This window comes from Lutzomyia longipalpis, chromosome 3 (genome assembly GCF_024334085.1).
Source record: "Lutzomyia longipalpis isolate SR_M1_2022 chromosome 3, ASM2433408v1".
Taxonomy (NCBI): Eukaryota; Metazoa; Arthropoda; class Insecta; order Diptera; family Psychodidae; genus Lutzomyia; species Lutzomyia longipalpis.
Genome location: NC_074709.1, coordinates 15,010,046 through 15,023,409, shown reverse-complemented (window position 1 = coordinate 15,023,409; position 13,364 = coordinate 15,010,046). Strand labels below are relative to the sequence as shown.

At 33.7% G+C, this 13,364-nt stretch overlaps 1 protein-coding gene across 3 annotated transcripts in view; it reads left to right on the top strand.

The window, feature by feature from the left end:
* Nucleotides 1-13,364, top strand: part of LOC129793290 (protein qui-1) — a 76,724-nt gene that overhangs the window by 16,505 nt on the left and 46,855 nt on the right. The window contains exon 2 of one of the 3 annotated variants that reach the window (XM_055833126.1): nt 3,942-3,972. The gene's annotated coding sequence lies outside the window, so the exon portion shown is untranslated. Of the gene's footprint in view, nt 1-3,941; nt 3,973-6,933; nt 7,885-13,364 lie in introns of those variants that run through there. The other 2 variants (XM_055833125.1, XM_055833127.1) reach the window with 2 other exon arrangements.

The window sequence follows — 13,364 nt, the reverse complement described above, 5'->3', positions numbered from 1 at the left end:
CACAAAATCGATTGTCCCAGCGAACACCAGAAAGTAATTTCCATTTGCAAACTGCGTGACGAACGGAAATCCCAAACCATTCACTTTCAAGCAAGAGCTTTGTCAGGAGAAAGAAAAAACCGAATTTGCAGAAGGAAAATAATGATTCATTAACAGAGACCAAGACATCTTTCAGGCTCAACGGGGGGTGCTAAGGAGGGTCATTCTATTTCTTGAGCTCCCTATTTCGAGAGACTCCTTAGAGCGTATCATGTTTAACCCTTCTCATAAATAAATGACAAGCTTTAATCAATCAAAACTCCTTGCAAATGTACACCACTTTTCACACCCCTCCGTAGAACATTTTCAATAGACTTCTCCTTTGCCTTCTTGCTAAATGATCCATTCTTCTTTCACAGCAAAAGTAGTACGTAGATGGAAAAAAAAAACTTTTTTAAATTGATTTTTATTTAATTATTTAATTTTATTAACCTTTATTAAAATAAAATATATAAAAATACTCAAAGATTTTTTTTTCAAAAAGTTCAACCTCTCAAGTTTGAAGAACTTTCATTGATTTGAAGCTCACTAGAACTTGAGCTATCCTCATAACAATGTCAAGTATATCTACTGATATCTTGTTCATCAATCTTTTCTTCCTGTACTCCTCAAGCCAAGCATAAGTCTTTCATGAATGAGTCCACCTTTTCATATCTGTGCGAAGGTTTTGAGACACTACAGACTTTCTTGAGTGAAATTTTACAAGAAATAATAATTTAGTGAGTTGTACTCGATGCTAATTTTGGGTTGAAACCATAAATTTTACATATTCCCATAATTAAACTCTCCAACGCGGTATTAAGTATTTCCCGTCTTTTCTCGCACGCGGTGGGAATAAGTTATTGTCCTATTCAAACATTGTTCTTTTCCTCCTTTCAAAAGCTCCACAAAGGAGAAGTACAGGGGGAAGGAAAATAAATATAAAGCTCAAGCGTCTCTTTTGTGTATCTTGTGGGTGAGAGATTCAGACGAGGTTCAGCTCATCCTCTCCCCACGTTCTATATATATCCGCCCAAGTCGTAAAATTCAGAAGGAATAAAGCGCGAGAAAATTTATTTTTCTCTGTCAATATGCATTTCCCATATATTGTCAATGACGATCATCTGAATGACTAATTTCCCGCAATTTCCCTCAATCATTCCACTGTGCTGCTGAAGAAATTCCCATAAATCATCCCTAACGCGGGCAATTATCTGTATATATAGGTACGTATGCATTTTGATGCTTTTGCAAAAGGGACTTTCATAAGAGAGCTTTCTCGTAGTACATGGGTGGGTAAACATTCAAAGCCACACAAAAGCTCGTCGAGATGACAAAAATAGTTCGACTTTTTAACTCTGCTTGTGCAATAATGCAGGAGTGTGTAGAAGTAAACCACACAAGTGAGGTTTAAGCTGGAACTGGAGTGAAAAGAGATTGCTTAAATGGCGTGAAAGTGTAAAATGCAAAAAACCCCCTTCAAAACTGGTGGCACAAACAATTACACAACTATTCCAATATTGACTCTCGCTCACTCTCTCCACATTGAGATGATATTTCCTTGAGGGAATGTTGAGGAATTCCAAATACTTCTCACCCTGTTACATTAACTTCACAAAGTCCTACCGCACAACCCCCTTAAAGTCATACTATTTTAAAGCAGGTAGGTGCTCTCCATATGAGAGTGTTTATGAATTTCCAGTAGAAATGACGTGGTTTTCACCTGTAAAATATACAAAAATTGCAATGTTTTTTTTTTGTAATTAATGCTTGCCTCTTACACAAATTGCGGTTATTAAATTTTATTTAATGTATTAACAAACAAGTTCAAGATTGATGACATGCAATACATATATTAGAGTAATTATAAAAGAATTTCTTTAATTTCTGCACTTAAATAAAACTTCGTTCATCATTTAACAAATAAGAGTAATGTAAGTTCGGAGTAGCACGTTCAAGGTTTTTCTTTTTTATTTATTTAGAGTTTCTTTCCCAACAAATATCTTATACTTGTTCGTGACTTATCTATGAAAGAAAAGTTGTAACTAAAGGCATGTAATCGTGGAAAATCCGTAGATTATCTTGTCTTTGATTTAAGTTCACAAAGTCATTTTCCTCTATCTCACCTTTAAGTGGTACAACTACTGAAGTTTAAAACATTTTTAACTACAGATACATTTTGGGCTATAATCTTTGGAAAATAGAGATTCTTAGTTTTTCGATCTCAAAAATTTTCCCATTTCCGACATCGCGGAAAAGTTTTAGTTTTTATTGAATCTGGAAACTTAAAGAATGGTTACTGTGGAGAATTCCTGAACTCGGGAGTTTCTAAACTAACCCCAATCCCCATTAATGTTTTTTTATTGTATTTAAAATTAATAGAGTTATTTTCATTCATCGTGCTTATCGGATAAATTTATGATGATGTTATGGTAATAAAATGTTCTTCCGAATATTCCCAAATGTGCAAAAATAGAATTTTGATGTGAATGCTAAAATGGCATCAAATTAGATTTTATGTAAATGATCTGAACATAATTTTTACAAATATATTCATTTAAGTCATCATAAATACAGAACAGAAAATTTTCATATCGTTCCTCGACTTTCACCAACAATTTTCTCCATTTTTCTGACCACGAATCCTCCCTTTCCCTATACATGTTGTTTACAATGGACCACCAAGCTAGAGAGTGGAGAAGTCCGAGAAAAACACCGAATGACATATTAATGCACTTACAATGTCATGATTTGTTACTTATAATTCACATTTTCTATGGTGGGATAACTTTTTCAACACAAAGTTTCGACAGGATGAAAGTTTTTCTGTGTTATAAATGGCATTTGGTTTGTTTCATTCTCCAAGCTAAAAAGTTTAAGGAAGAAGGTCTCTGGCGAGTTGGCAGATTTTTTTTTAAATTTTCAGCAAAATATTATAGGCTCAATTTTGAAAATGTTTCATTTTGTATAGTTATTTTTTTTTATGAATTATTGTGTTCAAATTAGTGAAAGACTATGTCTTTACAATCCCTGATCATTTTATGATCACAAAAGGATATCCCCAAGGACTTACAGGATCAGGAAGGACGAAAAACCGTAAATTTTTGAGTTGAGTTTTTTAGCCAAAAATGTCTTATTTGAGCTCAACGGAACCCCCAAAAATTATTTTTAGTTCAATCACCTCGCTAGATTGATCGCGGACCTTAAGGGTTAACTTTGACCACAAGAAACATAGCTACATTAACACCCTCTGCTTCCATCTCTTTTACAATCTTCTTTCATTAAGACCTCTGAGTGAGGATATATTCCTCTAGAGGCGCACGAAGGGAGAATGTCCCAAGTTGGTGTCTCTGTGTGTTGTGGGAATCAATATAGAAACACCTGAGCTCGCGCACCGGTGGGAAATCTCACAGTGACACTCCTCAAGGGGATGCTGCGGTACTTTGCAAAAGGGCTGAATGAGGGATAATTTATTCTAAGGGAAGATTTTCTTTTCACGTTGATATCAACAATGTGCATGCGAGAGCTTTTGTGTTGTTGGTATAAATTACACGAGAAGGGTAGCACAAAAGGCCCGAAAAACCCATCCTCCCACAAGCAGCAGGGGCTCACAAGTCTCCTTGTATTCATTTTGCTTTTGTATTCTCCATGAATTACGGCAAGATGATGAACTTGAAAGCCCCTCGTTGTGCGGGTAAATGACACAGTGAGTGGTTGGTACTGGGCTACCACATGGGGTGGAGCTTTTAGTATTGAGTAGCAAAACGATAAATGTGTACGGAGATGAAACTTTGTGCTTCTACTTTATGATGATGACACTCTATGGCTGGGTGGATGAATGAAAGTTCCAAAAATATAACACAAGCAGCTTATAATTCCAAGCAGCAGAAGATATTACAAATATTTCTCATTTATACTTCCAGGGCAACTGAAGAGATAGCACCAGATATGACGGTACGTACGTACACCCACCTTTCATTTCCACATTTTCATCTTAGTGAAAGATAACGTGGTAGCTCAGTGAATGCCACATTTTCAATTGTGGCTTTTCCTAATTACCTCTCTCCAAAAAATATTTCTCAAACACTGAAAATGATTTATATCAACATATAAATTGTCTTCCAGACAAACAATTTCAACTGAATTTTATCTTGCTGGATTAATTTATAAGGTATACCTACATAAATACCTACTTCTGCTGCTTTATAATGAATTTTAACTAAATTAACACGATTTATGCAATTTCGTGATGCCGAAACATTGTGATTTTCTTTTAATTATGATTTCTTTAGAATAATAGATAGCACTGAGCAGAAACTTCATTCAGCAAACTAGTCAGTAAAGCCAGATATTTTTCATTTTATTTCCACTATAAAATGAAATACCTTCTCTTGGAAATTAACCCCTAATCCCACCACTTTCTATAGTACATCAGGTACTTCCCTACCTGGTGATTACAGAAGAGCTGCCAAAATCAGGAAGGAAAGATAAAAAGCTTTTGATTATATGTGTGTGAGAAATTACAACAGAAAGAGGATTTGCAAGTCGGCTAAGAAATTAAGAGATTATTGATTAACTGAGCCCCGAGGCGGGAAATGAAAGATTGGGAAATAAAAGCAAAACCAACATAAATTTATCAGAAGAGCTGAAAGGCATAATCTAAGGCTCCCTCCCCTGATGTACCGTAGATCATTAAAGAATATCCCCTGTGTGCGCTTCCTTTGTGCTGTGTGTTGATGAGCTTTCGCGTGGTCTGCCAAGACAAAATGAGGAGTTAAGGATTAAGAGTCGTTTTTCATTTGCTTCCTTTTTTGTTCTCATTTCCTTTTATTCTCTATACGTGCGGGGGTGGGGGAGGAATTTCTAAAAACGAAGCCAATTTCCCTAATGTGGGTTTTCTTGCGGCAGTGCCCGTTCTGCTTATTCATATTGAAATGGCGAACATTCTTTTTATTCCTCAGCCAAAAACCACCCCCATCTCCCAAATATCTCGAGGGGACTATCCTAATTTAATTTTCTCTCCGTGCTGTATGATCGAAAAAATCCTACGCAGATTAATCAAAATGTTTTCATTTTTTTTGTCCCGGGAATTTTTTTCTCTATCTAAAAAAACTGGTAAAAAATTCAAGGGAGCTTCCATGTTTAACTCATGTGGAAAAAAGGTGTAATGGACAACAAAATATTTTCATGTTCCAACAAACCGCATTGTGCTTTACGTGATTTCGCTGCTTTATACCGCCGGGTCTTGCTTATTACACAAATTACATAAATTTAGTGGTGGTTGTATTATTAATTAAAAGCGGATACCAGGCGTCCCCATCGCAAAAGCTCCCCAAGAGATTTCAAGGAGTCGGCTCGTTGCGTGACGCAATTACCCGCTTTTTCCATAAACGTTTAATTATTTCCAGTGTCACATACTCTTTTACTGCCATTTTTTTTTCTTCATACATATATGTACCTACCAGCAACATATATACTCTACCGCTTCATCGTGTATTAACATTTCCCACATAAACCACGAAATTGTTAACTAAATTGTGCAATATCTCATTGAAATTGGTAGTCTGTCGCAAAAATTACCACATATTGATCAAATTTATGACATTTATCTCTCAATGATAATTTTAGTGTTATATTCCTCGTTCCAAGCTTTTCTTGTAGAGGAATATTTTTTTAACGTTTTTTCCTTTAAGAAGTAGCGAAGAAAGCGACGGTGATGATAAATCAACATAAGATTATTGTTAGATAATTTTTTACTTATATACTAATGATCTTTATGAAAAAATTAGACAATCAATCAATTGGCGGAATCTTTCGTGGAGAAACTTTTCAATTCTCTTCAATTCTCTTCAATTCTTTCATAAAATTGAATTTTCTTAAGATTTATGAAATTCTTCATCAAATTACCTATCTATCTAGAGATGATCTCTATATATTTGATTTCAATAAGATATGGTTAATTAAAATACTGACTCATATGCTCCATACATTTAAAGGCAAAATGAAGTACGATATGGGCGTAGTTTATGGAGCTTTTTGACTAATTCTATTCAGTTGAGTTTTAAGTGGAGTAAGACTGCGAGGTGTAATGTTTATGATTTCTTTTCTTATTGGAACGAATTAATTTCATAAAATAAATTAATCATTAAAATCATTAAATCCACCAAATCAATGAGAGAAATATTTTTGTTGTACATTTTATAAAACTTTTTTTTTTAATTTCATTTTTTGATAAAAAATTCACAAAACGAGCTTTTCCGATAAATATATTAATTTGTGGAAATTCTATATTGATAAAAAGTATCTATTTGTGCTTTATGTGGAAAAATGACTGGATAAAATTATTTATATGTTATCTTACTTAAATAATTTTGCATGAAGAATTTATTTTCATTCACACCAACCACCGTATAAATTTTGCTAAAAAGGAAGCGTGCTGAAAAATTGCATTTTATGTGTGGATTTACAGTAGAAAAAAAAAAGAGTGTAGAGGAAGCTTTTCCCGGAAAAAAGCTTTTCTATTGATACGCAAAGCATGTGAAGGGTAACTTCCTTGTCTGATAGCTTGGGAGGAAGACCCAATAATCTCATTTAATCAATTTCATTTTCTCTTCTATTTGTGCAACGATAAAAGCATTTTAGGTTATATATATATACTCGCATTTCCACGGTGTCTGTGCGGAAATTTTCTCTCTCTCTCTCTCTCTCTCTCTCATCTCCACGTTTTGCTGTGTTTTTTGGAGGGTTAGTTTTTCTCTCTCTCATAGAGAAATTGAGGGGAAATTGATTGTGAGAGATGGTGATGAAAATTTTCTTCTCACTCTCATTTTCCCGCCAAAGGAGAGTGAGTTTTGCAAGTGAGAGAGAAATTGCTCACCAGGTGAAATCCACTTGTTACGAAGCGAGAGCACTTTCAGTCTCGACGCGCCGCTCAGACGATTCGAACCACTTTTGGGGGTTTCTTTGTGTGAATTTTCGCGGGAAAATTTCTGGGAGGTTACAGAGGTTTGGGGGATATTCACAGTATATTTTCTGTCCCATCCAGGTGGGTGTGTTTGTAAAGCGGAGTGAATTTTGTGCCACTTTGCCAAGGCTATATATTGTCTAATCTATAGCTCATACATTGGATATATTTTTGGTGGCATAAAAAAAATAATGATGTAACAAAAGGGGGTTTTCGGTGGTTTTTTTCAAACTCAACAATCCCCGCAGGGAAACTCCTTTGCTCGTACTCTCATAGTGTACACACATGAATATTACTTTTGGCTATAAAGCTTCCAACAAAGCAGAACTTTTAAATTTCTAAGGGTTATCTTTCCCTCATATGATAGAGAGAATATCCATGTGAAGTTTATTTAAAGTTTAAACTGCAAAATACACCATTCTTGACCGATTAGACTATCGAAAGGAAGTAAGTTGAAGAAGAAGAAAAAATAGAAAAAAGGAACATCCAAGTGCAATAAACAGAGTGAAAAGTGTTGGTGGTATTAATAAGTTATTTATGGAAATTTATTGTGTATATTTTTTTTTCTTCACCCAAGAAGCTCCCCGCCTTGTGTACATAAAATTCTCTTGTGCCGCGAAGCAATGTTTGGATAAGCTTTAGTGGTGTAATTGTACATTGAGAATTTTCACGAAAAAAACTCTCACACGTTCCTCATAATTCCGCACACCTTAAATCTCAATATTTTTTCTCTACCATTTTCTTTCCTTTCAACAAAAATTCTTGGTGTGTGACCTCAAAGGGAAAAGTGAATTCAGGAAATACAGAAAAAACGAAAAGTGTGTGTGTTGTGTATATTCAAGTGTCTAGATCTGGGAATTTTGCATGAAAACAGCACACAAGAGACCTTCATTCTGCTTCAGGTAAACTCACCGTAAACACATAAAGAATATTTCTTCGTAATCACAAAAAAAAAATTCTCATTAGACGTGAAATGTTACTTTAATAACTTGCTACACATATTATTTTTCCGGTGGTGCTACAACCATATATAGTCGAAATTAGAGAGAAAAAAGAGAAATAGAATGAGATATTTTGTCTTATATTTTGGGGGAAGTGAAAATGAAAGAAATAAAGTAACATTTTATATGCGAAGTATTTATGTTTGGTTTCTACGAGAACACGCACACCAATAGATAAGAAAGCAAGGAAAATTATGGGAGAAATTGATACCAATTTTCTATGGCATTCAAGTTAATTTTATTTGTTAGGATCATTGAATGTCGAGGAAATTGCTCATTTGGCAAACAACTTTGTCTAACCTTGTTTATAAATTAATACGTGAGAAATTCATCTTTATATTCTTTCACTCTATTTATTAATAAGAGTTTGATTTAATTCAGTATTATCAATTCTGAAATTAAATGTTCGTTCTTTAGAATTGGCTTTAATTATTAATCCTCTGTTTATTCTTTGTAAATTTTGAATAAACTCGTAATTGAAATCTAAAATACTTTTTCATTTTTTTATGATACCTACCTATTCATTTCAGTGTATAACAATTTGTTTTATAATTGAAATTCAATCCAATATGATTTAATCATAAGAAAATTCTTTTGATAACGAATTTTGTTATAAAAAAGTTTTCAAAGCTCTTAATTAATGAAAATTATGAAATAAAATTATTGTTGCTTCATTTTTTTCAAGGTAACGTGATACACCGCATATTTGTGGCTGAAATGAATCAAAATCCACCACTAATTATGTTTTCGTACATCAAATTAACTCAATCAACATACCTATGTAGCGTTGAATGAAGATAATTTTCATCAACAAATGTTCTAAAATGTTGCAATGAAAGCTCAAAATTATTTAATGAAAACATCATAGAGAAAATGTTTCACATTTTGTTGATTTAATTGAGCTCCACTCCTCCCACACACTGGCTCATTTCTTGTAGGGGGCGAACATGCAGGAACAATAAATCATCAGGAGAAAATGGAGAAAAGTGATGGAAAAAATATGTTGTGTGTCGAAAGAATTTTTTTTTTGTATGAGGTTGAATCATTAAATTTCGAGTCCCTTCTCCCATCACATAATTTCCGAGTATTGCTGAATTGTCTTCCAATTTGGATCTGTCTGCAAATCATTGCAAGAGATTTTTTTTCTTTATCTTCTTTCAGAATAAATTGAAATTCTCTCATTTCCGATGAATATGGTGTACAAAAAAATCATCTCAAGAATTCCAAACTTACGATTGCGCACATATTTTTCTTTTCTTTTCACGTTATGTGGTGAATCTGGTCGAAATTAAATAAATTTCAATATCATAATGTAAATACGGCGGAGTCAGATATACGGGTGAATCTGTTATTTCTTCAGCACACACAAGAAAAGAAAGAAAAAAAAACGTGGGACGAAAGAAAAGTTTCTCATTTGGAATACAAAATTTTTCTTTCCCCAAAATATGGAGAGGAAATGAAAAGGGAAGAGCCCTTCAAAAATTCAAGGGTCGCTCTTCTATACGATGTGTTGGAATCCATTTGTGTTACACTCTCCACAATACCTTTGCAAGAAGGAGATATCGATTATGTGATTACGAGGGAAATTCCTTTGTGGCACTGAAGGAAATACCATTAGACCACTTGACCCATTGTTCGGGTCCAATTCTCTTACAACGTGTAAACAATTCTGAAAGTTCACTCTGATTTCTCAATATACCTACCTAACCGTATTGTATAGTATAAATCTGTATTATGTGAAGATAAAATAATATAAATTCTTGTCGTATGTACATAATTTTGTGGGTTTGTCATGAGTTTATTCAAAATAACTTGTAGAAGAAACTTTAGTTAAAGCTTTAAAGTTTTTAGACTAGACTATAAAAAAAGGTTTCTATGGAACGAATATTTCAGTGCTTGCATGACAAATGCAGCATTACAATCATCGGAAAAAAAATTGTGGTTAGTTAAACATCTTTTTACTATCTGCGCTGTAATTCAAATATGAGTTACACCTCGGATTTTTTGCAGTGTAAGCTTTATTATATACAAACTTAATGTAAAGATGAAACAATAATTTTAATCGTTTTAATCACAAATAGAAGAAGTGTTGAGGAAATATATACATATAAAATTCTCCACATAAAAATCATACAAAAGATAATTTACAACCCACTTAGCTAATGGAAGTCAATCGTCATAACATAATCTTGCAAATGTCAATAAAACAATGTTTCTTTTATGATGTAGAATTTGCTGTTAGCAATTTAAAGAAGCTCCGCATGTAATTGGTAGTTCTCACATTGATTTCTAATCGATAAAATTGATTTCTTTTATGTGAAGTGAAGCAATTAATTGCCATGCGAGGGATACATTTTAATCATTCGTCAATGAGAAATAATTGCCCCCATCTTCATGTGAGGAAAATACGAATGTAACAAAATCTCTCTCTCTCTCTTGCTCCGTGAGGCAATAAAACCTCGATATAAAACACGCGGGTGTGGATGCTTTGGGACGTGGGATAAAGCTGCAAGGAAATATGGTTCAGAGCTTTTTATACATATAGATGGAGGTGAAGGCACATCAATTTGTCGTATTTCCCGCAAAAGCCGCCCTTTTTGCAATGCTATCAGAGAGGAATCTTCCTAGCTTCGGGTTTGGCATAATCAACTCCATATATTCTGTTGTTTAGCAAAACACCCTCCTTCCATAAATGAGAAACCCGTAGGGTGCACGGAAGTATCTCTGCTTGTGACATATTTAGATTGAAAGCTTACACACATTTTGTACACGAAGGGAGTCTCATCAGGTGAATTTAGTGCTTTTGATCATCATCCTTCTATTATTATCGTATGTAGTTTATTCCTCTGAAATAGAACTCAAAACTTACATTGAACATTTCCTTAAAGTTATGTATATTTCAAAAGCTCGAATACAAAAGCGAAAATCTTAGAGATTGAGTGTAAAGGGATAATTAGACAAACTGACGCCATCTGCTGTGAACAGTCTCATAAGTTGCGGTGAAAATTTGCATTTTCTACTCCACACCCATAAATGTAGACACTAAAAACACTATAAACCACGCACTGTGTGACTTTTAACAATTTTACCACAAAATATTTAGACAGATTTTCACCCACCGTTGTGCCACATTTTAGCAAATAAACTCACTTTTGCTACATTCACACGCCTCGGGTGGTTTTCCCAATTGCCATAGACAAAATATAAGCAGACTATATGCAAATTGATATATAAAACGATATACATACATATGTACATATAAAGAGAAAATGTAAGTATGCGATAGATTTCAAAATTCATTTCATTCCTCACAATCAAGGGGTGTTTATTTGACGAATAATTTAACATTATTTTAGCGAATATTGCGAGCAAAATAATGGAAAGTTAGACACATATTGGATTGAATACCAAGTTTGTGATGAAAATGTGTTTGCTTAAATTAAAAAAATCGGCAAATTTGAATTGATTGATACAATCGAGTAGTTGATATAGCTTAACCCTTTCGTGCCCACGTGAAACATTGAAACATGCACTCTTTACATATATATAATTTATTCTGTGGATGCTAACTTGGATGCATTTCTAACTTGGAAAACTCATTAAATTCTTAAACATTTGGGAAAATAAAATATTTCACGTTTGGGTCTACGTATGACTCAAAGAACGCGAAAGGGTTAATATTTAAAGATTTTTTACGTTCTAAAGTATCATGAGAGCCTATTTCACTTCTCTAAATAATGAATAGCAACATAAAAGAATTTTACTTTATTTCATTACAAAATGGATTAGGTATAAGAATTATAATAAAATGCTTTTCATAATCATTTTATGTTATTTGGACCGGACGAGATTATAAAGTTAATTTAGAATTATTAAATATGCAAACTTAAATGTCATTTTAAACTGAATGAAAATTCACGTCAAGTGAGTACGAATTCTGTATCGTTCTAAACTTTTCTAAACAATCATTATTTTATGAAGTTTTAATTTAATTAGGATCGGTTGTATATTGCTTTTTCACTTCGTAATTTAGGCGTTTTATATTTTTAAACATCCATAAAGTGTTTCTTTACGAGGTCTAAAATAGTAAAATTGTTCTCTAGCTCACCACTATAACAATATTACAATATTTTCGTAAAAATGCTACAAACAGGAATGTTGGAACATTTTATATTCAGTTTCAAACCCTTTGCACACACAATGGACTACAGAGTACATATCGTACATCTATTTCATAAAGTGCTCAAAAATGCAATAAATTTCATACTTGTAGGGGTGGAGCATATTGCATATCATCCATAGAATTTTGAGATATCCCCCGTGAATGGAGTGTTGATTTTTTTGCGCGTGGAATCTCAATCTTCCTGAAGTGCACACTACTTGGGTGACTTTTGGGGGTGAGCTTTCGGCGTGGCATCTCACCATGAAAGGGTGACACTTGAGTTGAGGAGAAGAAAGAAAAAAAAAACGTCAAACAACAGAAGGGATTGTTAGCTCTTTTTCTTACACCTACAAGCGTGCTTTTCACATCTATTTCATAATCCTAACAGAAAGGTACCCCACCAGGGGAGGTGAGCTTTTTTGCCTTTTGTATTCAGTCTCGTGTGCAGGAATAACACCTCTTTGACGAAATTGAATTTTCAAGTATTAAGTCAAGTTGAGGAAAGGCGAAATTGAGCTTTTGGAAGGGGTTTCTTTTTTCATAGGAAAGCTTTCTTTTGTTTATCTTTGCATATAACATCATATGTACATTTTTATTTACTACATAAGCTTCTTTCGGGTTTGTTATGAGTAAATTCCAATTCTAATACACCACAGGAAGTCCCCGTTCTTCAATTTGGACAAAAAGATTGCTGATTTATTATTTTGTGAGGGAGAAAAAAAAACTAAATTCTCATAGAATTTTGCTCTTGATTCATTTCAGTGTAAACATGATGACGCTGCTGAAAAGCACTGATTTCTTCGTGATATGAAAATTGAATGCCAATCGGGAGGATTATAATGAAAAATCATTGTATGATATTGATGATATAGTTCGGCATATTAATATAATAATTTTTTAACCCATTGCAGATCACTGGATACCTTAACGTGTCAAACTACACCGCTTTTGCATATTATTTAACGTCTTTAGTCAAAAAAATCCCTTTAAAAAACACAATAATACGCATAATGCAATGGAAATATTTTTCTTTGAGATAACTCCATCAAAATTTTGTGAAAAAATTACATCGACGTGATTTTCAATTGCTGCAGAGCGGTTGGGAGTCATGCTAAAGCTGATTATCGTGAAAAATGCATCCGGAATGTGCTAAAAAGTTTTCTAACGAGAAATTAATTAAATTTCCCAACATAATGCCACAGCATCCCATAGTGGGGCC